Source organism: Thalassophryne amazonica, chromosome 2 (assembly GCF_902500255.1).
Source record: "Thalassophryne amazonica chromosome 2, fThaAma1.1, whole genome shotgun sequence".
Lineage (NCBI taxonomy): Eukaryota > Metazoa > Chordata > Actinopteri > Batrachoidiformes > Batrachoididae > Thalassophryne > Thalassophryne amazonica.
In genome coordinates, this window is record NC_047104.1 from 111,297,202 (window position 1) to 111,324,480 (window position 27,279).

Below are 27,279 nucleotides of genomic sequence, written 5' to 3' on the forward strand. Positions count from 1 at the left end.
CCGTTGTCATATTTTGTGCTTCATAATGTGCCACACATTTTCAGTGGGCGACAGGTCTGGACTGCAGGCAGGCCAGTCTAGTACCTGCACTCTTTTACTACAAAGCCACGCTGTTGTAACACGTGCAGAATGTGTCTTGGCATTATCTTGCTGAAATAAGCAGGGACGTCCCTGAAAAAGACGTTGCTTGGATGGCAGCATGTGTTGCTCCAAAACTAGGATGTACCTTTGAGCATTGATGGTGCCATCACAGATGTGTAAGTTGCCCATTCCATGGGCACTAACACACACCCATACCCTCACAGATGCTGGCTTTTGAACAAGGCACTGGTAACAATTTGGATGTTGTTTTTCCTCTTTAGTCCAGAGGACACTACATCCATGATTTCCAAAAACAATTTGAAATGTGGACTCATCAGACCACAGCACACTTTTCCACTTTGCGTCTGTCCATTTCAAATGAGCTTGGACCCAGAGAAGGTGGCGGTGTTTCTGGATGTTGTTGATGTATGGCTTTTACTTTGCACGGTCGAGTTTTACTTGCACTTGTAGATGTAGCGAACTGTGTTAACTGACAATGGTTTTCTGAAGTGTTCCTGATTCCACACAGTGCCGCCTGAGGGATCGAAGGTCATGGGCATTCAATGTTGGTTTTCAGACTTGCCGCTTACATGTAGAAAGTTCTCCAGATTCTCTGAATTTTCTGATTATATTATGGAATGTAGATGATGGAATCCCTAAATTCCTTGCAATTGAACATTGAGAAATATTGTTCTTAAACTGTTGGACTATTTTTTCATGCAGTTGTTCACAAAGTGGTGATCCTCACCCCATCTTTGCTTGTGAACGGCTGAGACTTTTGGGGATGCTCCTTTTATACCCAATCATGAGTGTCCTCACTTCCCAAATGTTTATTGAGTGTTGTTAGAAGGAAAGGTGGTGTAACACAGTGGTAAATATACCACTGTCCCAGCTTTTTTGAAATGTGTTGCAGGCATCCATTTCAAAATGAGCAAATATTTGCACAAAAACAATAAAGTTCATTAGTTTGTTGTCTTTGTGGTGTATTCAATTGAATATAGGTTGAAGAGGATTTGCAAATCATTGTATTCTGTGTTTATTTACATTTTACACAACGTTCCAACTTCATTGGAATTGGGGTTACTATTCCTTAAACTTATGTAGTTCCCTCTCCACTGTGTCCAGAACCTGTCCCAAATGATACCCACTACAAAACACAGTCGTGTCATTAGCAAATAAAATACAACTTACAATTTAGAAACTAAACATATGTCATTGATATATAAAAGAAACAGCAAAGGGCCAAGGACTGAGCCCTGGGGCACCCCATAAGTGCACCTCAAAAATTCGGAATTTATCCCACCCAAGTGAACACATTGACACCTATTGGGCAAATAACTAGCTATCCAATCATGAGCCAATATCCTGATGCTATACTTCCATAATTTATCCAATAGCAAGGCACGATCTATAGTATCAAATACTTTCTGTAGGACGAAAAAAGGCCCTACGGTATATTGTTTGTTTTCAATTGCATTTGTGATATGCTCCACAAATGCAATTACCACCAGTGAAGTAGTACGTTTTTTCTAAATCCATATTGGTGCTCATTTAGTATGTGACGTTTGGATATAAAAACATTTAGCCTCTTAAAAAATACTTTTTCCAGATTTTTTGAAAATTGAGGTAGCAGTGAGACTGGCCTGTAGTTTGAAAAACAGATTTGAACAGCAGTATCACTTTAGCTATTTTCATTTTGGAGGGAAATCCCCCTAGTCGTTAATGACAAGTTACAGATAAAAGTTAAAGGTTTAATGACAATCAATTTTTTTTATCAAAGACATATCAAAATTATCATAATCAATTGATTTTTTTTCCCCTTTTGTGTATGTACTATGTCAATTATTTCGTACTCATCAGTTTCTCTCAAAAATATTGAATCTGAAAGGGTATTCCTCATTGTCCTGTACTCGTACTAGAAGGTACAATTGAATTTGCAAACATTTTCCCCACATTAGCAAAATAATCATTAAAATGATCTACTATAAGTTTTCTTTTCCTTAAAAACTGTATCAGAATTTGAGTAAAATATCTTGGGTAATCTTTAACCACTTTTTTTTATTGTTGATGATTTAACTTAAGAGCTTCCAAGTACCCTTGATGTTTGTTTATTTTTTTTTCCAACAAATCACTATAATACTGCCTTTTGCAAGATCGCATAATATTAGTTAACTTGTTTTTATATGTCTTATATTTACACTCAGCCTCAATTGTTCTGCATTTAAAAATTGCTTGTACACTGCAAAAACTGCCCCTCTCAAAATAAGCCAAATTCCTAAATCTAGCCAAATTGTTTTGTATTAAGAAAAAAAAAAATCTGCCAATGGGGTAACAAAAATTTGCTTGGTTAGAATTCTCAAAACTAGCAAACATTTTCCCAAAATGACATTTTTTCTTATGTAGAAAATGCTCGACAAGATTATTTTTCTATTTAGACAAAAAATAAGTCAAATGTTCTTTAAACAAGTCTTTTTTACTTTCTTAGATATCAATTTTTGCAGTATACAAAACATTTTTTTTACATGCATTCAGCAGTCCCTTTGTGATCCAAAGTTTATCAGTATTTCGCTTGTGTCCAACGTTTAATATCAATGGACAATGTTTGTCATATAATTTAGAGATAATGGAGATAAATGATTCATATGATTGGTCAGTGTCTTCAGTGTAGATGTCACGCCAGTTTTGGTGCAATAGATAAGTTCTAAGATTAGCCATAGACTCCTCAGTTGTTTTCCTTTTAAAATTTGGGATGTCAATATGGTCGACTTTATCAACTAAGGAATTGTAAACAACAAAAACCGGCAAGTGATCACTGATGTGACTAATAAGTAATCTACCTGTTAAATTCCCAACAATAACATTTGTTAATATATTGTCAATGAGTGTCGAAGTGTTCGTGGTAATCCTGGTTGGGCGTGTTATTGCTGGATATAATCCCATACAGAACACAGAATCTAAGAATTCCGCTATATGTATATGGCTATGAGGATTTAGAAAATCAATGTTAAAGTCTCCACAAACAAATAAGAGCTTATTGTTTTTGTTGAGTTGTACATTTCAGGTAACTTACAACTAAAATTTAACATTTTAACGTGGAGTTGAATGGGAAGTTGCTTGCTTTTGGGGCCAGCCTCAAGTGGCCAGTCAAGGAACTGCAACTTGTTCTTCTTTCAGTAGGGCTTCATCTGAGGTGGAAACCAGAAGCTTAGGTGCCTTCATTGGCAAGGAAGAGTTTAACAGTTTAGGGACAAAGTGCTTTCGGTCTTGATGTGTGGTTGTGAAACTTGGGCACACTAGATATCTTTGGTACTTGGACCCTGTGGAGGATTATTGTGTACTACTGGAATGACTTACAGTGGGGAAAGTAAGTATTTGACCCCCTGTCAGTTCTGCAGGTTTTCCCACCTACAAAGAATGGAGAGGTCTGTAATTTTTATCGTAGGTACACTTCAACTGTGAGAGACAGAATATTAAAAAAAAATCCAGATAATCACATTGTATGATTTTTAAATAATTAATTTGCATTTTATTGCATAAAATAAGTATTTGACCCCCTACCAACCAGCAAGAATTCTGGCTCACACAGACCTGTTAATTTTTCTTTAAGAAGCCCTCTTATTCTGCACTCTTTACCTGTAATAATTGCACCTGTTTGAACTTGTTACCTGTATAAAAGACACCTGTTCACACACGCAATCAATCACACTCCAACCTGTCCACCATATCCAAGACCAAACAGCTGTGTAAGGACACTAGGGACAAAACTGTAGACCTGCACATGGCTGGAATGGACTACAGGACAACAGGCAAGCAGCTTGGTAGAAGACAACAACTGTTGTGATTATTTATTAGAAAGTGGAAGAAATACAGGATGACTGTCAATCTCCCTCGGTCTGGGATTCCATGCAAGATCTCACTTTGTGGGGTAAGGATGATTCTGAGAAAGTTCAGAACTACACAGGAGGACCTGGTCAATGACCTGAAGAGAGCTGGGACCACAGTCACAAAGATTACATCAGTAACACATGATGCTGTCATGGTTTAAAATCCTGCAGGGCAGCAAAGTCCCCCTGCTCAAGCCAGCACATGTCCAGGCCCATTTGAAGTTCACCAGTGACCATCTGGATGATCCAGAGGAAGCATGGGAGAAGGTCATGTGGTCAGATGAGACCAAAATAGAGCTTTCTGGAATCAACTCCACTTACCACGTTTAGAGGACTACAACAACCCCAAGAAAAACATCCCAACCGTGAGACATGGGGGTGGAAACATCATACTCTGGGGGTGCTCTTCTGCAAAGGGGACAGGTCGACTGCACCGTATTGAAGGGAGGATGGATAGGGTTATGTATTGCGAGATTTTGGCAAACAACCTCCTTCCCTCAGTAAAAGCATTGAAGATGGTTCATGGCTGGGTCTTCCAGCATGACAATGACTCCAAACACACAGCCAGGGCAACTAAGGAGGGGCTCCGTAAGAAGCATTTCAAGGTCCTGGAGTGGCCTGGCCAGTCTCCAGACCTGAACTCAAAAGAAAATCTTTGGAGGGAGCTGAAACTCGAAACCTGAAATATCTGGAGAAGATCTGTATGGAGGAGTGGACCAAAATCCCTGTTGCAGTGTGTGAAAACAGTCAAGAACTACAGGAAATGTCTGACCTCTATAATGGCAGACAAATGTTTCTGTACCAATTGTTAAGCTCTGTTTTTCTAGGGGGTCAATTACTTATTTTATGCAATAAAATGCAAATTAATTATTTAAAAATCATACAATGTGATTTACTGGATTTTTTTTTAGATTCTGTCTCTCACAGTTGAAGTGTACCTATGATAAAAATTACAGACCTCTCCATTCTTTGTAGGTGGGAAAACCTACAAAACGGACAGGGGGTCAAATACTTATTTTCCCAACTGTACATAGAAATGGTTACTCAGTTGAGTACAGTTTGCATTGTGAAAGAACATTATCAACGTTTAGGCCATGTGGCGTGTTTCTCTGTGTACGTGGCAAGCAGGTGCCTCTTAAGGAAAAAAGTCTCTTGGATTTACATGAATTAAATGTGTACACCACTTGCACATAATCGGAATGTGTCGGAATAACATAATTTTCATATTTTTCTCAATTAGATTCTGGTTCTTTTCACAGGTAGCCTAAAAAAGGAAAAGCATTTTCAAATGCATGTTCTCGACTCACAGTTTTACACTTTATACAGGTGCTGATGGTGAAGGGGTGAACTAGTTCAACAAGACAAACTCACTTCATGTCTCAAGGGGAAGATCTTAATCTTGAATATTATTACCATGTGAGTTTAAACCATAAAACACAGGAGAGCACAGTACCAGAGAGCTGAATCAATCACCTCCCATCAAAAAACCTTCGAGCAGTTAATTTATGGGACTGTTTGTAAGAGTTTTCCGAAATGTTGCTTCCAAATGTTTTCTTAGAGTGTCTGTGTGAACATGTGGAATATCCATTAGCCTGCAGCTCTGCAATCTGTTACTGAAAATAGACTCTTTTTTTTTTATTCAACCTGCTTAATTAAACAGGGATCAGAATTATTCATCAGGGCTTGAAGTAGAAATGTTTTATTTGTGCCAACAAAATTTATAATAAATAGCACTTATTTTATGCAATGCAGTATCATCTCAGGCCATGCCTCTCGAGGGCCTCTATTGAAATGAATGGGGAAAATAGATTTTTTTTTTTTAACAGTGTGAAATCAGTGTGGTTTTTTGTGGACTGTAATGATGAATACTTCAAAATGGTTGAAATCTGTATTTTATGAGGATGCACTAAAGTGACTAGTGTTGCTTATTAGGTGGACAGATTTTCCAAAGATAATATTTTGAGGAGGAAAGTGAGGTGTTTTTTTATATAGTGCATCTCAAGCCAGCAGATGTGAAAACATGGATCGAACCATGAATTTTTTCCTTTCCTTTCCTGTGGCCAGGAGAAAATTCTTAACAATGTATGTTTCCTCTCCTGAAAGTGTAGACATGGCCGTGTTTGTGGTTGCACTGCCACCCCTTCAAACATAGTATGAATGTGGTCGAACTGCACATGAAGTGTGCATGAAGCAGGAATCGTATGCAAAATGTGTAAATTTGTAGCTGCCTCCAACACCTCATACACCTGTTCCTACAACTATTTGTGCACACCAGCGGCTGAAAGACAGAGTGTGCGCTGTGAGAGTCCATTCAAGCCCTCTCGCGGCAGGTGTTACTATGTGTGGGACACTGTGAGTGTCACTGAAGAAGCTGCTTCTATGATCACGGAGTCGTACAGAACATGACAACAAGTGACCGCTGTTAACAGGACAGTCGGGAGATGAACCAGCTTCAATGTTTGTGTTATTGGCTAAGCTGAGCAAAACTGATAGATAAGCTAAGCTACCGGGAACCGGCTTCTGGTGGAGGAACTGTTTTCTTGTGGAGAAATGAAAGCGGCACACAGTGGAACAATAATTCTACATGGCTCTGTGTGCGAACACAGCAGGAGTGAAATCAGAGACACCACTTATGCGTATGTAGTCATTATTATTCAGTCTTATTGTGACAAACCGTCTTAAAATGAAGCAATCAAGATTTGCTTAAAATGTCAATATTTAACTTTAATTCAAAGGGTTTATCAAAAAATATTGCATTAGCCCTATCAGATTTACAACCTTTTTTTTATTTATACACAGCTCCTTTACTTTCAGAGCCATAGCTAACTGGGCATATGGCAGTTAGGGCTTGTGACCAGAGGGTCATCAGTTCCCCAATCAGACAGGCAACTCAATAACGTAACCCTTGAGCAAGGTTCTCAATCCCGATATTGCGCCTGGCAGGACTGCCATGAAGGGGAGAATAAGGAGAAGGATTTTAGGGGCCCATGATTGACAGGGGCCCAGACAGGCCCCTAATATAATAATAGTACTGACAAAATAATATTGGGGTGGCCCAGTAAGATTTCTTTTCATGGGGCCCAAAATCCCTGGTTCCTGGTATGCGGTTATGTGCCATGCATGGCAGCACGCAGACATCGGTGTGTGTGTGTGTGTGTGTGTGTGTGAGAGAGAGAGAGATTGTAAAACACTTTGAACATCTGTATAATATGGAAAAGTGTTATAGAAATCCAGCCCATTTATTATTAATAAGTTTTATATCTAGGTGTGGCCTACTCCATCATTGTTTTATGGCAAATTAAGCAGATAAAAGGTCTTCGAGGTGATTGTAAGTGTTGAATTTGCAGTTGGTAGTTCTTCATTTGAACTCTCAATGTGAAATGAATTTTGGAGGTGACCCAGATCAGGATCCAGATTCTGGATCACGATTCACTTTACATAGGCTTTGAAGGATTATGTCAAAACTATTTACAGATTCTCATCAAATTTGCACCACAGATAGATATTAGGGCATCGAAGACTCCATTAAATTTTGGAGGTGATCTGGATCCAAATTCTGGATCAAGATCCATTTTATATAGGCTTTGAAGGACTACCTCAAAACTACTTCACAGATTCTCACCAAAGTTTCACCATGGATACATGTTAGGACATGGAAGAGACTCCATTAAATCTTGGATGTAACACAGATCCGAATCTGGATTCTGGATCAAGATTTCACTTTCTGTACGCTTTGAAGGATTACGTCAAAAAAACTTCACAGATTCTCACGAAATTCGCACCACTGATAGATATTAGGACATGGAAGACACCACTGAATTTTGGAGGTAATCTGGATCCGGATTCTAGATCAGGGTTCACTTTATGAATGAATGAATGAATTTATTTATTTATTCGGCACACAGATGAACAACAACAAAGACAATTACAAAAACTCATAAAAAGAACAACGTACAGTAAACCTGTGTGGCCAAAAGGGTGAAGGCAGAAGCAAAGCTTGTAAATACCCTCCCCTTATACGATAAAAAATAAAGAATGTATACATATATAAATATATATATTCATAACAACAATACAAAATAAATGTACAATACAACTTAATCAATGCACTAAAATTTCAAAACACAACCAAACAAGCAATAGTGCACAATCCCAAGCACAATAACAAAATTGGTAAACCTAATTCTTCAAACTATAATGAGTAATTTTTTTGTTGTTGTTGTAAAGCCTTTTAAAGCCAACCAAGGTACCGAGTAATTTAATATTATCAGGACAGCTATTCCAAATATTAACACCTTTAACAGAAACACTGACTTTTTACAGTAGTTCGGATCTTTAATTTCTCAAAAAATAATGTTCCTCTCAAATTGGAACTGGAGTCCCTCATTTTGAACAGATGCTGAACATGTTGAGGCAAAAGTTTATTTTTAACTTTATATACATAATTTGTATTGTGATGTAATCAACCAAGTCCCAGAATTTTTAAATTTGTAAACAGGCAAATAATGGAGTTGTTGGCTCATGATATGGTTTATTACTGATAAGTCTTATAGCTTTCTTTTGCAACAGAAACACTGGATTAGTATTAGTTCTATATGTATTTCCCCAAACCTCAACACAGTATGTCATATATGGAACAAGTGATTGAAGTGAAATGAAAGATATAAAATGGCCAAAGAATGTTGGGAGAGGAAGTCTTGTGCGTTATGCAGAATTGCAATGGCTTTTGATGTTTTAGATTTTAGATAATTAATATGTGTTTTCCAGCTTAATTTATCATCAATAAAAACCCCAAGAAATTTTGTATCTGTTACAATTTCACTTTCGATATCATGTGATAATGAATTTCTGCTTAAGTTCCTGGACTTATGTTGTGTGTTGGGGGGCGGGGTTGGATATTGTGTTGGTGTTTGTGTGTTTGTTTTCCTTTCCAGGTGGTTTGGGACTGTTCTCTGGGTAAATTGTGCTGCAGAAGAGTCTCTCACCTCTGATACAAGGATTTGCTGCACCTGTGGCATTCACGTGCAGCGCTTACTCAGGACAATCTGCTGCACCTGTGGCATTCACGTGCAGAGTAAGGACTTTCAGCTGGTGTCAATAGAGAAATGAGGAGCTGCATTTAAGCCAGCGGTGATGAGTGCTGGCTGCCAGAGAATTCAACTTTTCACAGCTCAAAACAACGTTGTGTCGACCGTTTGGGGACGCTGAGGGTCGCTTCAGAGCCTGACGAGGGTGAGAGGCAAATGCTGTCAGCACACGTCAGAGGTGACTTTCTTTGAATGTTTATCTATGAAAATAATGTGGCAATTTTGCGTAGCTAAATTTAAATACTAAAAGTCAGTGTCTTGTTTGCTCCTCGCGGCGGTGACGTGCGGAGTGATAATCCTCCACCGGCTGCGAGCAGCTCTTCTTTTAAATAATGCTGAGATCAAACTGAACGTGTTGCTGATAAGTAAGCCTCTAATAGTTTCTGATATTTATATTGAAGGATATCACCTTTGTTTCCTCCTCACAGAGTATAGTCCGGGAAAGGCCACCTGGGGGGGGGGGTGTCGGCGGAGATCCTGAGTCCTGAACGTTCGGGCTCCGGTCAGTCTAGGCGCAGAGAGAGCGCGCCGCCTGTTTAGCCACCACCAGATGTATTTTATTTTGACATTTATGTACAGCACGACAGGGTGATAAATAAATTTGTTTCTTTGGAACTGCTTCAAGTTATTTTATGCTGGGTTCAGTCGGGCCTTGGATCGCCCTTTTAACTTGCGCCCCCACATAATAACTTATTCCCAAATATGATACTTTTACCAAAATGCAATAATTTGTTTGAATCGAACCATTGTTTAAATTTCTGTAATTCATTCTTCATCTTTATATAGGCTTTGAAGGATTACGTCAAAAGTACTTCACGGATTCTCACCAAATTTTCACCACGGATACATACAACCCCAATTGGGATGTTGTGTAAGATGTAAATAAAAACAGAATACAGTGATTTGAAAATCCTCTTCAACCTATATTCAATTGAATACACCACCAAGACAAGATATTTAATGTTCAAACTGATAAACTTTATTGTTTTTGTGCAAATATATGCTCATTTTGAAATGGATGCTTGCAACACGTTTCAAAAAAGCTGAGATAGTTGTATGTTTACCATTGTGTTACATCACCTTTCCTTCTAACAACACTCAAGTGTTTGGGAACTGAGGACACTAATTTGTGAGAGTCATTCATAATTGGGTATAAAAGGAGCATCCCCAAAAGGCTCAGCTGTTCACAAGCAAAGATGGGGCGAGGATCACCATTTTGTGAACAACTGTGTGAAAAAATTGTCCAACAGTTTAAGAGCAATGTTTCTCAATGTTCAATTGCAAGGAATTTAGGGATTCCATCATCTACAGTCCATAATATAATCAGAAGATTCAGAGAATCTGGAGAATTTTCTACACATAAGCAGCAAGGCCGAAAACCAACATTGAATGCCTGTGACTTTTTATCCCTCAGGTGGCACTGCATTAAAAACTGACATCATTGTGTAAAGGATCTTACTGCGTGGGCTCAGGAACACTTCAGAAAACCATTGTCAGTTAACTCAGTTCGTCGCTACATCTACAAGTGTAAGTAAATACCATGCAAAGCGAAAGCCATCCATCAACAACATCCAGAAACGGCGCCGCCTTCTCTGAGCCCAAGCTCATTTGAAATGGAAAAGTGGAAAAGTGTGCTGTGGTCTGATGAGTCCACATTTCAAATTGTTTTTGGAAATCATGGACATCGTGCAATTCTGACAAAAGAGGAAAAAGACCATCCAGATTGTTACCAGCACACAGTTCAAAAGCCAGCATTTGTGATGGTATGGGAGTGTGTTAGTGCCCATGGCATGGGCAATTTACACATCTGTGATGGCACCATCATTGCTGAAAGGTACATCTATGTTTTGGAGCAACACATGCTGCCATCCAAGCAACGTCTTTTTCAGGGATGTCCCTGCTTATTTCAGCAAGATAATGCCAAGACACATTCTGCACGTGTTACAACAGTGTGGCTTCGTAGTAAAAGAGTGCGGGTACTAGACCTGTTGCCCATTGAAAATGTGTGGCGCATTATGAAGCGCAAATAATGACAATGGAGACCCCGGACTGTTGAACAACTGAAGTCGTACATCAAGCAAGAATGGGAAGAATTCCACCTACAAAGCTTCAACACTTAGTGTCCTCAGTTCCCAAACGCTTATTGAGTGTTGTTAGAAGGAAAGGTGATGTAACACAGTGGTAAACATACCACTGTCCCAGCTTTTTTGAAATGTGTTGCAGGCATCCATTTCAAAATGAGCAAATATTTGCACAAAAACAATAAAGTTTATCAGTTTGAACATTAAATATCGTCTTTGTGGTGTATTCAATTGAATATTGAAGAGGATTTGCAAATCATTGTATTCTGTTATTTACATTTTACAGAACGTCCCAAATTCATTGGAATTGGGGTTGTATTTGGGCATGGAAGACTCCAGTAAATGTTGGAGACGATCCAGATCCATATCCGGATTCTGGATCAAGATTTCACTTTATATATGCTTTGAAGGATTATGTCAAAACTACTTCATGGATTCTCACCAAATTTACACCACAGATAGATGTCAGGGCATGGAAGACTCCGCTGAATTTTGGAGGTCATCCAGATCAGGATCCAGATTCTGGATCAAGATTCACCTTATATAGGCTTTAAAGGATCAAACCTTCTTTACGGATTTGTACCACAGTTTCATCACAGATACATAATAGGCCATGGAAGACTGCACTGAATTTTGGAGGCGATCCAGATCCAGATTGGGAAATGTCAGAAATCTCTCATTGCTCTTGTTTAATTATATTATTTAATTAAAAATTAGCATTGGTGCCTCACAGCAAGAAAGTTGTGGGATCTCTTCCTGCCCTTTCTGTGTGTAGTTTGCATGTTTTCCCCGTGTTTGTGTGGGTTTCCTCTGGGCACTCCTTTTTCCTCCCACAATCAAAAACATGCTTATTTAGGGTCTGCTCCTTTCTCTGCCCCTGACCAAGGCAGCGCCTCTACATCTGGAGTTGGTCCCCGGCACCAGACTGTGGCTGCCCACTGCTCATAGTGGTTGGATCGTGTCTAACTATAATTAGGATGGGTTAAATGCAGAGGACAAATTTTGTTGTTTGTGTATATGTGTACAATGACAATAAAGGCCCTATTCTATTCTATTCTATTAATTGAAAAGGTCACTCATAACTTTGTGAGTTATCATGTCAAAATGAGCTGACTAGTATTAGTGGATTGACATTACATTGACTACATGTGACCGAATTCTAGATAAGTATTTGTGGAGCTGAAAACTTTGTGTAGATTTAAAAGAAATGTGACTTTGTACTGGATGAGGTTTATAGAACTTGAGCTCATAAAGCAGTCTATTTACAAATGCAAGAGAACCTATCACTAGTGACCTGAATTTATCCAACCATAAAATCACAACAACAAATTACTGTTTATCAGTATAAATGTCAAATGGCTGTGCTAAAAACCATCTTCAACATTTGATTTGCAGGGAAACTCTAAAAAAAACAAAAACAGCTTGTGAGTAATTATTACTCATTCTTCCTAAAGAGCTTTTTGGACTTCCATCAAATAACTATTGGTTGCTTCATTTTTATAAATACACACTGTAAAACATCTTAATAGTATGCTGGGCTAATTATTTCATCCCAATCTGGACATTTAGCACAATCTATGATAAAGGAACCATTTTAATCCCTGTTTCTTTCTGAGTACAGTTGCTGTATAGCATACCTCTTATGAAGAGAAACACTACCCCACAGTGGCTAGAATTTCTCAGTGCTCCAAAGTGTTTTCTCTACATTTCCAAAGAGCCTCAGTGTACGGGCCCACCGCCCCACCCACCAGAGCATCACATCACACTTAATGAAGTGATGTAAAATCCACGAAACAATCATTTCAGTCATTAAATGATTGATGCATGATATGGAGCTATTCAGTTATGACATCCAGCAGACATCCTCGAGTGTGTCAGTGCACACAGTGGCATCTCTGGTGTCAGAAAAGTTGTATGCTCTTATCAAGGAGCAGGAAAAAAAGAACAGCATCAATAATGCAAAATGATAAAATGCACATATTACAGCAGTTGATGAGATCAGTATGACACCAAAAATAAATATTATATAGCATAAAACTGGCACCAGAACACTTTGTATTCACGTAAACACAATAAACAATAACAAAACACCTTCTCACACATATTGTGAAATAATTTATTGAAGAATTAACAATCACTTCAACAACAACAACAACAAAAATCATCTCAGTTTGATCTCAGCTTCATACAATGCACAGTAAATAGTAAATACACGGTATCCACCCACGCTGACTATTGATCAGAGATCGGCCCATTTGTCAGGTTTCTTGCCGTAAAAGGGCGGGATAATGTGTAAATCATACTTAAATCCATGGCAAACATAGTGAATACAATCATTGTGCAAATCATCACCAGAAATCCTCTAAGTCTCCAATAAAGCTCATAACGTCCCCCATACCAACATTTAGTCAGATAGTAAAACTCAACACCATTTCTTCTGCCAGAATCAAAGTATACTCCACAGTTTGTACTGTATTATTATCGCCCCTGAGTGTATATTGCATTAATTACAGTAATTCAAGAGTGTTTGGTCAAATGTTGAAAAAAAAAATTACTAAATTTGTTGACACATTTGTAAAGAGGATTTTTTTATTACTGTTAAGTAATTCTGCTTGTAATGCAAAAGGTTTAGAAATAACAAGTCTACTAGCAACTTATGTATTCTGCAATTTTGTCTTTTTATCTTCTTTGCTCTGTCTCACAGTCTGTCCATTTTCTTCTTAAGTGCATTTTAACATCAAACATTAACAGAAACATTAATTCAAAACCTTTACTGATTGATGGCGCTATCATCGCTAATATGTAAACTCAGTTAATTTATTTTTAACTAAATTTCCATGTCATTTATTAGATGTTTGTGGGCAGTGTCGTGGTCGAGTGGTTGGTGTATTTGGGTCTAGAGCAGAAGCTTCCTAGATTGAGGCCACTCCTACCCATTCTCCATGTAATTTGCAGTTGCATCCTGAAGTACATCTGGTGTAAAACTTTGCCAAATCAGCATGGAGATCCATATCAGAACTGCTGTTCTCCCCCCCCCCCCCCAATAAAAAAGTGAGAAGCCAAAAGAACTTCCTGTTGATTAGATGTGCGATGTGATCATTGCACCCCTGGTGGACAAATCATAAGTCTGCATTTTAGCTTACCCACTGAACTGAATCTACACCAAGGCAAAATGAGTGAAGGTATTGATCGAAGATAAATGATTGAACCTGTAGTATTTTATTTATTTGTTATTTTGCATTTTTATGTAGGTGTGCTTACAAGGCAGGGATAGTGGCCAAGGTTATAGTACGGGTGCTTGGTTTCAGTGCAGAAGGTTCTAGGTTCAAAACCTACCACTATTCACTCTCCATAGAACATGGAGTTGCAGCAGGAAACCATCTGGTGTAGAACGTGCCAAATCAACAGGCAGACCCACCTTGGATCTGCTGTGGAAACCCAAAAGGAACAGTTGAAGGGACCTACTACATAGTTTTACTTATGAAATATTGTTTATAACTGTTGGTTTTGTTGAGTATTTAATTTGTTTGGATAAAAGCCAAAATAAACTTTGCAAATAGTCTGTGATATTTATTTTGTTTCTGTTCTAGCATTATTCTCCATCTGGGGGCTGGAGATAGATTTGCACTCCAGCCAATGTAAAACACATCGCAGTGGCTGTTCAGTGTGAGGTGCAGAGATGTGGAATTGGTCAGATCTCAGTAGCTGATATTCCCTGACACCTTGTATGGTGTCTCACTCTGCTCTCTGACCATGGTGAGTGATATCTCGGTGAAGGAGACTTTACTCACAGTTTCCCTTGACAACTGACCCAGTTGTGATATACCACTGGTTATGGGTGAATTCAGTTTAATCCTTGGCACTTACAGGACTGGCTTCAAGAACTGTACCGGTCCTCATGGATCTAGTAACCATTGCTAATATGATCCATTGCTCCTCTGCTTTGCAAGAAGCCGAGGCAACAAGTTGCTGGATCCTGGTTTGACTGTACAAGGCAGCACGGCTGATATGGCATTCTGATACCTATGGTGGTGCTAAGGAGGTTGATGATGTTCTCATGGAACGGTGCTGGAGACCTTTGCAGAACTGTCTGGTCTATAGAAGTGCCTTGTTTACAAACCTGGACTTATTGTAGCTTTTCAAAGGATTCAGCTGAAGTTTCACAGACTGCTGTGTGCTCTCTGTGCAAGATTAAACATGGTCAGACATCTAGATCACACATTTTTGTAGGACTTTGCATGTAGGCTGTCCGGAGGACTCACGGATTTGAATACAACTGGACACACCCAAATGGAATGTAGGAGAATGTACCTTTGCAACCAGACACTAAAAATAGTCCATGATTTCACTGCTGTCACCAATGTCCAGAGGATGAGGTGTTTCATATCTGAGGGCACTTTGAATATTATCCGGAACAGTCTTACTGAAATGCCGGGCTGTATAGGGAGATGAGAAAGCAGGCTGTGGTGGCACTGAGGGTAGCCAAGGAAGCAGTTGTTAAACACATCTGTAATCAGATGGTTCTCCATCTGTGATACACTGTGCCTCATACAGAGTAATCAAAGCACTGTGTTCCTCACAAAATACCCCTTGTCCCATCGCAGTGACGGCGAGTGACTAATAGGGGTCTATACAGTTAAATTCTGGACTTAGACATTAAAAACGAAGTGGCCTCTGTGTACATGTATACGTGCATGTGTGCCTGCGTATTAATTCGATCAGGGACAAACTGGGGAGAGCTGACATTTGCCATTTGGAATGTTTATGTATTTTGGGTCAAGGATAAACGCTGCCAAAATGTAACATTGATAGGACAAATATTTTTGGAGAACTATGGATATTAGCTAAAAACACTGAACAATGGACATTGATAATTGCATTCTGGACTCACACACCATTCCAGCAGGGGGTGGTAAATCATCTATATATTAAAAGTGAAGTGGTGTCTGCGTACCTGTATGCATGCATGTGTGTGATTTTATTTAGTAAGTTCAACTTAAGTACATAATATAATTGTAAATACATTAAAACTACATGGAAGACACAAGAAAGTGAAAACACTTATTTCCATTGTGGTTCATTTAAAAATCAAGTGACAAAATAGAAGTAATAATAAAATAATAATAATAATGATAATAATAATAATTATAATAATAATGATGTGTGTATGATAACAAGCACCTAAACAATTTATTAATGCATTACAGTCACAGACAGTACATTAATATTTAAAAAATTACATAATTAACAGGAAATAAAAGGGTTGAGTTCTTCTTGCGCCTTGGGGCAACTGTTTGTTGTGATTTGGCGCTATATAAATAAAATTGATTTGATTTGATTTGATTCTTCTAAAAATTGTTGAGATCTAATGTCTGAGGTTCTACAAACATTCTGGACTCACACGCCATTCCAGCTCATTATAGAAACTTTGCATAAGTTATTACCACCCTTGAAAAATGTCAGCTACCTATTTTATAAACGCCACCCAATCTAGAGTCCATGGATCCCCATAGGCAACACACTAATTTTTGATGTATCATTACTGGATGTGGCGAGTCATTACTTTGCTGTTTTTTTTACAGCAGCTCTGAGCGCTTTACAACAGTTTGCGTCATCTCGGTGTGTCTCAGTGCAATGATGATGCAACAAACAAGAACAACACACCCACGGTGAGTTTTAGTAACATATTTAGTAATTCTATAACTCCCAAAATTAATTCTAAAATTCATTCCATCACTATCAGCGATCATGCTCCTGTGTCACTTTCTGTACAAATAGAATCCACTAATTAAACCATCTCACTCATGGTGCTTCAACACCTCACCTTCTAAGGACTGTGAATTTGATAAAATCAAGGAGAGAGTGGGCAGACTTTATCAAAAGAAATTGTTGTATGGCTGGGGGGCCTGGCTGCCTTTTTGTTTCTGTCTTTTGTTTTTCCTTCCAGGTGGCTTGCATTTGGGACTGAGTGGCTGTGTTGCTGAGGTTATCAGGACCTCACCCTGATCACCTGCGGCTCGTCAGGACTCACAGCTGAGGTGCATCTATATGGATTGGAACATGGTGGCATTTAAGACTGGAGTATACAGTGTGTATTTGCCAGAGACTCGACCTTGTGACCAGACGGGTGAGATCGTCATCTCGGGAGCCATCTCATCATCAGTGGATGCAGAGAACGTCCAGGGTTTGATGCACGGTCTGTGAAAGAGGAGGGGGTGAGGTCTCACGCTCGTCAGCACACTTCCTGAGGTACGATAGATTTTGTGACTAACATTTATACAGTCAGTAAATGTGGTGTCCCTCACACCTTTTTATATTGAGCTGTATGTTAGTCATGTATCGGCTTCCACTGCAGTGGAGTTTTGTGAACTGGATGTTCCATGCCTGCAGGTTGGGAAGCTGATTAGTAATCAAGCCAGGAAGTGTTTGCTGTTTGTACACCTTTAAGTGTTCTCTCTGTGTGTAGAGTGTGGACTCACATAATGGTTCCTTCTTTCACAGACTCGGTTTGTTGCGGCCACCTGGGGGGTGTCGGCGGGGTCCTTGGGTCCGAACAGCTTCTGGCTCCGGACCGTTAGCGCTGCTGGGAGCACACCACGCCAGACCGCACTTTCTTTTGTTATTTTTTGTATCACTGTTATGTATTAAATTCAGTTAGCCTTTGTACCGTGCTCTGCTTATTTCATACTGGGTCCTTCAAACGCTGGTCGGTTCTCCGAGCCGCGTCCGACACATAACAGAAATAACTCTCTGTTTCTCCTTCTTTGCTTTGGGAAACAGGAAGAGCAGTAATTAGAGGGAAAATTATTTCATTATTTCAAAATTATTTCATTCTTTCATTATTATTCTTATAAAAAATGGAGCATAAATTAGAAAGTGACATTGAAGAAAAAATTAAACATTTAATAAATAAATATGCTGCGGAAACAACTGATCAAAATTTGTCTGAATTAAATAATGCAAAATTCCAACTTGGCAATATTATATAAAAAAAAGAGGTAAGGTCTAACCTTACCAACCCCCAGAGCAACAGTGGTAAGGAAAAACTCCCTCTGAGGAAGAAACCTCAAGCAGACCAGACTCAAAGGGGTGACCCTCTGCTTGGGCCATGCTACAAACATAATTACAGAACAATTCACAGAACAATTCACGGACGAATATACAAGAAATGCTATTGGTGCACAAGACAGGAGGATCGCCAACACGAATACAACTCCCATCTCTGGATGGAGCTGCACCTTAAACAGAGAAAAAACAGAATCAGGCATCAGAAAGACAACAATACTGTATAATTTGCCAGCATTAAACAACAAGAAAAACAGAGAAATACTAAGCTGATCGCCGGCCACTAGCCCTAAACTTCACTAAAAGACCAAGAATTTAGGTAAAGTTGAGGCTGCAGCCCGCTCCAATTACTAATAAATGAATTAAAAGAGTAAAAAGTATAAAACAAAACTGTACCAGTACTACCTGAGTACCCCATTATAAACAGGGGGTATCCCCTGTTTACAATGGGGTACTCAGGTCAAAGTAGTTTCAGTCTTTTGTTCATGGTAATGACTCATTCATGTCATCAGCAGAGTCGTCAAGGGAGCCATCAGGAGAGGGACAGCTGCCCTGTCATTAGGACGGTGCTAACTAGAGCACAATAGGTGTTAATCAGAACTATTGTTTAGTCACTAGCCTATAGGAGTCTGCCTCTCGGTAGGAGGGGTCTGGTTAGGTTTTAAAACTCCAGCTTTTGTTGTGTGGGCCGCCAGAAGAGGAGGTACTGCTGGCCCACCACCAGAGGGCGCCCTGCCTGAAGTGCGGGCTTCAGGCACGAGAGGGCGCTGCCGCCATGGACACAGCCGGGGGTGACAGCTGTCGCTCATTACCTCTTGACAGCTGTCACCCATCTACTCAACATCATCTCACTCCATAAAGACCAGACGTCATCTCCACCTCGTTGCCGAGATATCATACTTCATAGGAGGTAATACCTCAGCCTTTTTGTGAGATTTGTAACTCTGTTATTGTGAGAATTTGCAGGAGAACCGGTCGTTTGTGAGGAGGCTGTGCAAGACGGCGCTCCTTTTCAGCTGAGACCGCTGCAACATATTGAATGAGAGGTGGAGGTGGCATTCCCAGAGTTGTTGTTACTGGGTGTACACACACCCACACTTGACTGTCTTTGTTCTTCGCCAGCAGTACCAGATCCGACAGTCGGGGACGGTGAGCACGTGGGAATTCGGGACTTGGCGGCTCCAGTATTCACCAGGTTCTGGGGCGGCGGAAATCGTGTGGTTCCGGCTCTTCTCAGGACAGACGTCTTCTATCCTCGAGCCTGCCCACACGTCACCTCTGTGTATTGACTGTTATGATATTCTGTGATTGTCTGTATATTCGTTGTGCACATTCACAACATTAAATTGTTACTTTTTGGCTCATCTATTGACCGTTCATTTGCGCCCCCTGTTGTGGGTCCGTGTCACTACACTTTCCCAACAGCTTTTGTGACTTCTTGATTATTCTTCTCTACAAGAGTCAAGACAGAAGTCAGACCACCAGAGCAAGAATTTTAGCTGAGGAAGCGTCTATGATTTGAAGCGAAACGTTCTCGCGTCAAGCAACCCAGTCCAGTCGAAGATTGGTGGTGATGGTCCCCCTCCAGTGTTGTATAAACTACCGGAAAATCACACTTAAGTAAAAGTACAGATACCCATTAAAAGAATGACTTTGGTAGAAGTTCAAGTCACTCATTGAAATGCTATTCAAGTAAAAGTCTTAAAGTATCTAGTATTTATTGTACTTAAGTATGGCAAGTAATGTACAACTAAATGTACTCAAGTATTGAAAGTAAAAGTACAAGTAAATGTTAATAATCAAAAACGGACTGATTTTTTTAATAAAAGTTTATCTAGGCTTATAAATGACTGGTAAATTAGTCAAAATACTGAAAATTGTGCATATCACACAAAAACACTTCAGAAACAAGGTTTCAAAACCTAAACGAGAGTAGGCTACTCACTAGGTGTTGACCGGAAACATTTATTTCTATATGTATTTATTTATTTTCATTGTTACGTGGTTTTATCTTTTCTGTTGTGTTTTGTTTCATTAGGTTATTTTTGTCTCTTTCTCTAAAATTGTATTGTAACATTATTAGTCTATTATTATTGACTATTATTGTCTATTATGTAGACTATTATTGTTGTTGCTATAATATATGAATAAAGAATAATTTAAAAAATTACAATTTGACTCTTTTATGACAACAAATTCTGAGCCATTAATTGTACAGAAAACAAATCAACACAAATGTGCTGATGCAAACAGCTTAATGCTAACTTTAACATTGAAAACGCCATAGACATGCTAACGCGTTAGTATCTGTCCCGTTTTTAAGTTATAAAATACATCTATCAACTGTTTCAGAAGACCATAACAGGTCGGTTTCACATAAAAATATAAAATATTACTCACAGACATATGTTCTTTAGGGTTTTAGTGGGAAAAAATTAGGATAAAGCGAAATAAAATCCACGAATCGTAGATCGAAGCACTGCATTGACCTGTGAATCACTGCTTCAATTGGTTCAAGGTTCAAAACAAAGCCGCGCTGCAGAAAAGTTGATTACAGACCCGCTGCAGGTCTGTTGTAATCAATGCAGAGAAATGATCATTTTCCTGACAAACACCCCCCAAGTGCGCAACTGCAAAAAAGCCTATCGGACATGCCTCATGACAAATCGGCCTGACTTCCTTGCAGTCACTAGTAATCAGTGGTGTCTCTGGGTGAAAACACAACTTTTTTCGTGTGTGTGTGTGTGTGTGTGTGTGTTTTGTAACGAGTAATGGCATGGCGCATAGAAAATGTATCAAGAGTAGAAGTATGCAATTAAGGTCGGAAATGTAGTGAAGTAAAAGTGAAAGTAAGCTGAATTAAAAAACTCAAGTGAAGTACCAAGTCTCCCAAAACGTACTTAAGTACAGTAGTGAAGTATTTTTACTTCGTTACTATACAACACTGTAACTATCACAGAACTGCATGCAGCTTTGAATAAAATGCCTAATGGAAAGGCTCCGGGTCCAGATGGCTTTCCTTTGGAATTCCTGAAGCATTTTTGGCAGATACTTGCTCCACTATTCTTTAGGACTGTATCAGAAATTTGGACAAATGGTCAGATTCCCACTCATATGTATACTGCAGCAATAAAACTTAAACTGAAACCAGAAAAAGACCCTACTCTGACCTTTAATTACCGCCCACTGTCTTTAATAAATACTGATGTAAAAATCATTGCTAAGGCATTGGCATCCTGCTTAGAAAAAATATTGTCATCAATAATGCATAATAATCAAACTGGGTTTATTAAGTGTTGACATTCTACCAATAATGTCATAAGACTTCTCAATCTCATTAACAAACAGCGTAGCAATACAAAGGCAATAGTGGTGTCATTGGATGCAGAAAAAGTCTTTGACCGTCAGCTGGAGTTTTCTTATTAGTCCTTCATAAATTTAGTTTTGGAGAATCATTCATTGGATTCACAACTTTTATAACTCACCAAAGGCCACAGTCACAACTAACGAGATTACATCTCAAAGTTTCACATTGCAAAGAAGGACTAGACAAGGCTGCCCACTCTCACCACTATTATGCACAATATTGATCGGAGCATTTGCAGCTGCAATACGTCACAACATTAACATCAAGGGTATATGAAAATGAAAATATTACCACAAATGAATGACCTTTTTCCAATTATTCCATTCAAACCCACAGTTAAATGGTTTCAGTCTTTAGATTCTGCACTCTAAGAAATAAAACGTTGAATTTAATAAAGTTAAGGTAACTTTTTCCACATAACATTGTCAATTAAGTGCAAAACAATATTGTAATTAAAATTTGTTAAATCAAATGAAACATTATTAGTTAAATCCCTAAAATTAATGATTCCAAGTATACTGAAAATAATAGTATTTATTACATTTACAACCCCTGTGTTTCATTTCTTAGAGTGTGCCATTTCAAAGTTTTACAGGAAAAATAAAAAAGCTAAAATTAGCATAGCTACTCTTCAGAAAACTAAATCTCAAGGGGGTCTGGAAGCACCAAATTTTTTACATTACTATCTGGCTAACCAGATACAATACTTGATTAAATGGATTCATCCAAATCCAGTCCACAGCTCCTGGATAGAATGTAACAGAATGTAACAACATCAAACTCTCAGATTTACCCTTTATTACTACTTCCATTAAATGGCATAAATGTTTTAAAAATCTGTTGATTTCTTCCACTCTGACTGCCTGGTGGAAAGCCTTAGAAATTACAGAGTCACTAATGGAAATCTGTATAGATGCTCCTATTTGGCACAACCCAGACTTTAAGATCAATAAAGCAACTCTTCATGTCAGCACATGGGAACAGAAAGGAATTGCACACATTCACCACCTCTTTCAAAATAACATGTTCATGTAATTTAATAACTTGATGCAGAGGTTTGGAATTATAGGAGGACATTTTATTTACCATCAAGTAAAGTATGCAGTGATGTATAAATTTCAGACACGTCAGTGCCCACCACAACCACCTACATTAATGACAGACATCAAGAAGCTCTTCCCAATAAAAAAAACTTTGTCTAAGGTATATAAGTTAATATCATGTGTGGACACTGCTTTACACTGACCCAGTTTAAAATGAGGGGGTGGACCTCCTCCTCACCTCTGACCCTGACCACTAGACACAGATTTGTAAAAACATATTTTCGATGACAAAAAATACCAACTTACACCTCATCCAATACAAAATTCTTCACAGAACACACATTACACAATATAAGATGTATAAAATGGGCTTCTCAGACTCTGATGTTTGTTACTGACACCTATTTTCATTCCCTTTGGCTCTGCTTACCTGTCCAGTTTTTTGGTCAAAGGTAACTGTAAAATTGTCCTCCATCTCGGGATATAGAATCTCCTTATCTCGTAATTTATGTTTACTTGGAGACACAACAGTCATTGAACTGCCAACTAAACAATCTAAAACAATACTTGTAGCACTGATTATTGCCAAAAAAAAAAAAAAAAATTTTGCTGAATTGGGAAAAAAAAAATCAATCAATATTGACCACTGGTCAAACCTCCTTTTTGAATATATATCAATGGAAAAAATATCCGCTTCATTAAGAAACCAGTTATCACAATTTAATGGAACATGGTTGTTGTGTGGGCCGCCAGAAGAGGAGGTACTGCTGGCCCACCACCAGAGGGCGCCCTGTCTGGAGTGCGGGCTCCAGGCACCAGAGGGCGCAGCCGCCTCACAGGAGCAGCCAGGGTGACAGCTGTCACGCATCACCTGCAACAGCTGTTACCAATCATCTGATCGGCAGGAGTATATCAGCAGGACGACGTCTCCACCTCTTTGCCGAGATATCGTTTCTACCGAGAAGGTAACGTACTCAGCTAACTGTTTGACAGTGATCTTTGTGACTTTGTGCATTTATCTGAGAGAACTTCCCAACGAGAGGTGGAGGTAGCTTACCTGCCGTTCGGATTCCTGGGTGCGAACGCGCCCTCCTTTAACTGTTCTTTATTCCTCGCCAGCAGTACCAGGTCCGACACGTGGAGGCAGTGGCCACCTGGGAGTTCGGGACTTGGCGGCTCCAGTATTCCCGGGGTCTGGTGGCGGAGGAAACCGTGTGGTTCCGGTTCTACTTTGGAGAGGCGTCTCCTATCTTCGAGCCTGCCCACACGACACCTGTGTGAATTTGACTTTGTCCTTTATTGTAATCTGTTGTCCTTGTTGTGCATATTCACAACAGTAAAGTGTGTTATTTGACCTATTCCATTGTCCGTTCATTTGCGCCCCTGTTGTGGGTCCCGTGTACTTACACTTTCCCAACAATGGTCCCTATTTAGCCCTGTGACAGACTGGCGTCCTGTCCAGGGTGTACCCCGCCTCGCGCTCTATGACTGCTGGGATAGGCTCCAGCTCCCCAAGACCCTTAATTGCACTAAGCAGTTGAAGATGAGTGTGAGTGTGTGTGTGTGTGTGTGTGTGTGTGTGTGTGTGTGTGTGTGTGTGTGTGTGTGTGTGTGTGTGTGTGTGTGTGTGTGTGTGTGGTCCTTATTTATCAACTTATTAAATTTGAACTGGAGTTTGGAGGACTGATTTTTGCCTGTAAGGGAATGCCACTCTTGTACTTGCAGATCCAGGTTGCAGCTCATTGTGGTACTCTTGTTGTCAGAGAATGATGTTATGTGTTCTTTCTTGAAAATGTTTGCATTAGTGGAGTTAGAGCTTGTATCTTATAAAATGGGTGGCCCCTCAGGTGGGGCTGTGTGGCCTGATGCATGCGGGGATGGTTTGGCTGTTTGGATAGTGGGGTCCAAGGTTTGCTTGGGGATCTTGGGTCGGGGGTGGGGACTCGGGGGACTGGGGAGTGTTGCCTTCCGGTGCTCCCTTGTCACTCTGTGAGTGATTCTGTGGGCCCTGCCTGTCTCCCTCTAGCTCCTCAGTTGCCCCTGTGGCCCCCTGTCCCCGCTGTTGGGTTGTTCTTCCCCTGGGCTTCCAGTGCTCCTCCAGGACTGCCCGCCTCCTCCCTGTCTTGTAGTTGCCCTGGCGCCTCCCTTGGGTCTGAGGGTGGGCCGGTGGAGCTGGTGTGTGCGTCTCACTCCCTGCACCATGCCTCTCCCTTCCACCGGCTGCTTGGGGTTAGGCCTCACGTGTCAGACGCTTTAATGCACTTCACTAGCTCAGTACTTGTATGCGCATTATATTGGGTTTTAAGTAGCATATTATAGGGTTCATATAGGTTTGTGGTCAGGTGTTGGTGATGGGTTTGCAGGGCAGTCTGTGGCATAGCTGTGCGCTGCAGCCTCCCACAGCAGCCAATCTTGCCCTGCCATTTTAATACACAGACTTTACTTCTACACATTTAATAAACACATTCGCCAATTTAGAGTCAAGGTCACTAGGCAATAGTGGGTTTGCAGGGCAGTCTGAGGTGCAGCAGTGTACTGCGGCCTCCTACGGCAGTCTGCCACCTGCCGTTCCTGCCCTGCTTTTAAAGCAACACTTTATCCTTGCTCACTTAGGGGGGTCGCACACATCAAGGGAGAGTAATTATAATAACAAGGGTGGGTTTGTGACCCCAGATGGCTGGGGATGTCTGGGGTGCTGGGATGGGGGGTGGTCCGTCTGTCCATTTCTGCCGTGGTCTCGGCGCTCTACTCTGGGGTTTGTGGGGCCCAGGGTACCACAGCCTGTTGGGGGGGGGTGTTGCAGTGGGGCGCATGCGATGACAATGAGGGGGTGGACAGCTGCTTGGAGGAGGGGACCATGATCTCCGTGGGGTGGGGTGCTGTCCCGCTCTCACTTGGGTCGTCTCCTGATCTTGGGCTTTGGTGTTTGGGATGGGATCCGGGGGAGTGGATGAGGGGCTGGGGTGGGGTCTTGGATGGGTCCTGCTGGCTGTATTGGGGGAGTCTCGAGTGTTGGGGGAGTCACATGTGTTTCCTGGCTTGGGGGTTTTGGTCCCAATCTTGACCTAGTGTATTGACAACCTATTGGCCAATATCAAATCTATCATTTTGCTCTAAAATTCTGGAAAAAGTGGTGTCACGGCAGCTCATAGACTATCTTACTGAGAATAATCTCTTTGAGCCACTGCAGTCTGCTTTTAGAAAATATCATTCCCAGAGACGGCTCTCACTAAAGTGTGTGAATGATCTTCTGCTTACAATGGATTCGGACACCACTATGGTTCTGTTGCTGTTAGAGCTCAGTCCTGCATTTGATACAGCGGATCAGCATATTCTACTTGATAGGCTGGAAAATCATTTTGGGATTACTGGGAGTGCCCTTGCATGACCAGTACTTGATACTTGACCAGTTGTTCCACTGTGTTTTGTACAGTAACACTACTTCTAACCTTAGTGACATAATTTGGAGTTCCACAGGAGTCTGTCTTAGGCCCCCTGCTTTCTCTCTTATATAGCACCCCTTGGGCACATATGATACTCGATTATATATGCCGATACTGCTGGTATCTCGTTCACATAAAATCCTTAGAAGATTGCCTTGTAGCAGTGAGAAGGATGTCTAGAAACTTCCTACTTTAAACTCTGATAAGATTGAAATGATGGTTCTTGGTCCAATGAGACATCGGCATCATTTGACCAGTTAAACACTCAGCCTAGGCTCGTGTGTCATACATCACACTGACAAAGTGAGGAACCTTGGGGTAATTTGTGATCCTTCATTGTCCTTTGGCCTCCATATTAGAAATATTACTAGGATTACTAGGACTGCTTCTTCCACCTGCGAAATATAGCAAAGATTCGTCCCATCCTGTCTAGTGGCTAATGCTGAGACCCTGATCCATGCGTTCATCTCTTCTCGATTGGACTACTGCAATGTTCTATTTTCTGGTTTACCGCAGTCTAGCATTAGGGCTCTCCAATTGGTTCAAATGCTGCAGCCAGACTTTTGACAACGAAGCAGAAAGTTCAACCACATTACACCCATTTTGGCGTCTCTTCACTGGCTTCCTGTCCCAGTGAGATCAGATTTTAAGGTTCTGCTGCTAACCTATAAATTATTCATGGACTGGCACCTCCCTACCTAGCTGACCTAATTAAACCTTACGTACCTGCCCGGGCTTTACGCTCTAAGGGTGCAGGACTACTTTGTGTCCCTCGGGTGAATAAGAAGTCTGCGGGTCACAGACCTTTCTCTTATCATGCCCCTGTTCTGTGGAATGGTCTCCCTGCGTCAATAAAACAATCAGATTCTGTGGAGACTTTCAAGTCCAGACTTAAGACGCACTTCTTTTCCCTTTCATATGGCTAGCATACTGGTACAGTTTTGTTTTACGCTTTTTACTCTTTTAATTCATGTTATTAGTATTTGGAGCTTTACCTAAATTCTGGGTCTTTAGTGAAGCTTAGGGCTAGCGGCCGGCGATCACCCTTAGTATTTCTTCTGTTTTCTTGTTGATTAATGCTGGCAAATTATACAGTATTTTTTGTCTTTCTGATGCCTGATTCTGTTTTTTTCTCTGTTTAAGGTGCAGCTCCATCCAGAGATGGAGTTGTATTTGTGTTGGCAATCCTCCTGTCCTGTGCACCAACAGCAATTCTTGTATATTCGTC

General features: G+C 40.3%; 1 long non-coding RNA gene across 1 annotated transcript in view; it reads left to right on the forward strand.

The window, feature by feature from the left end:
• Positions 1 to 5,290: 5,290 nt before the first annotated feature.
• LOC117529150 overlaps positions 5,291 to 27,279 on the forward strand; it is a 264,393-nt gene continuing 242,404 nt past the window's right edge. Inside the window, exon 1 of the long non-coding RNA XR_004565934.1 lies at positions 5,291 to 5,381. This is a non-coding gene — a long non-coding RNA (uncharacterized LOC117529150). The remainder of the gene's footprint in view (positions 5,382 to 27,279) is intronic.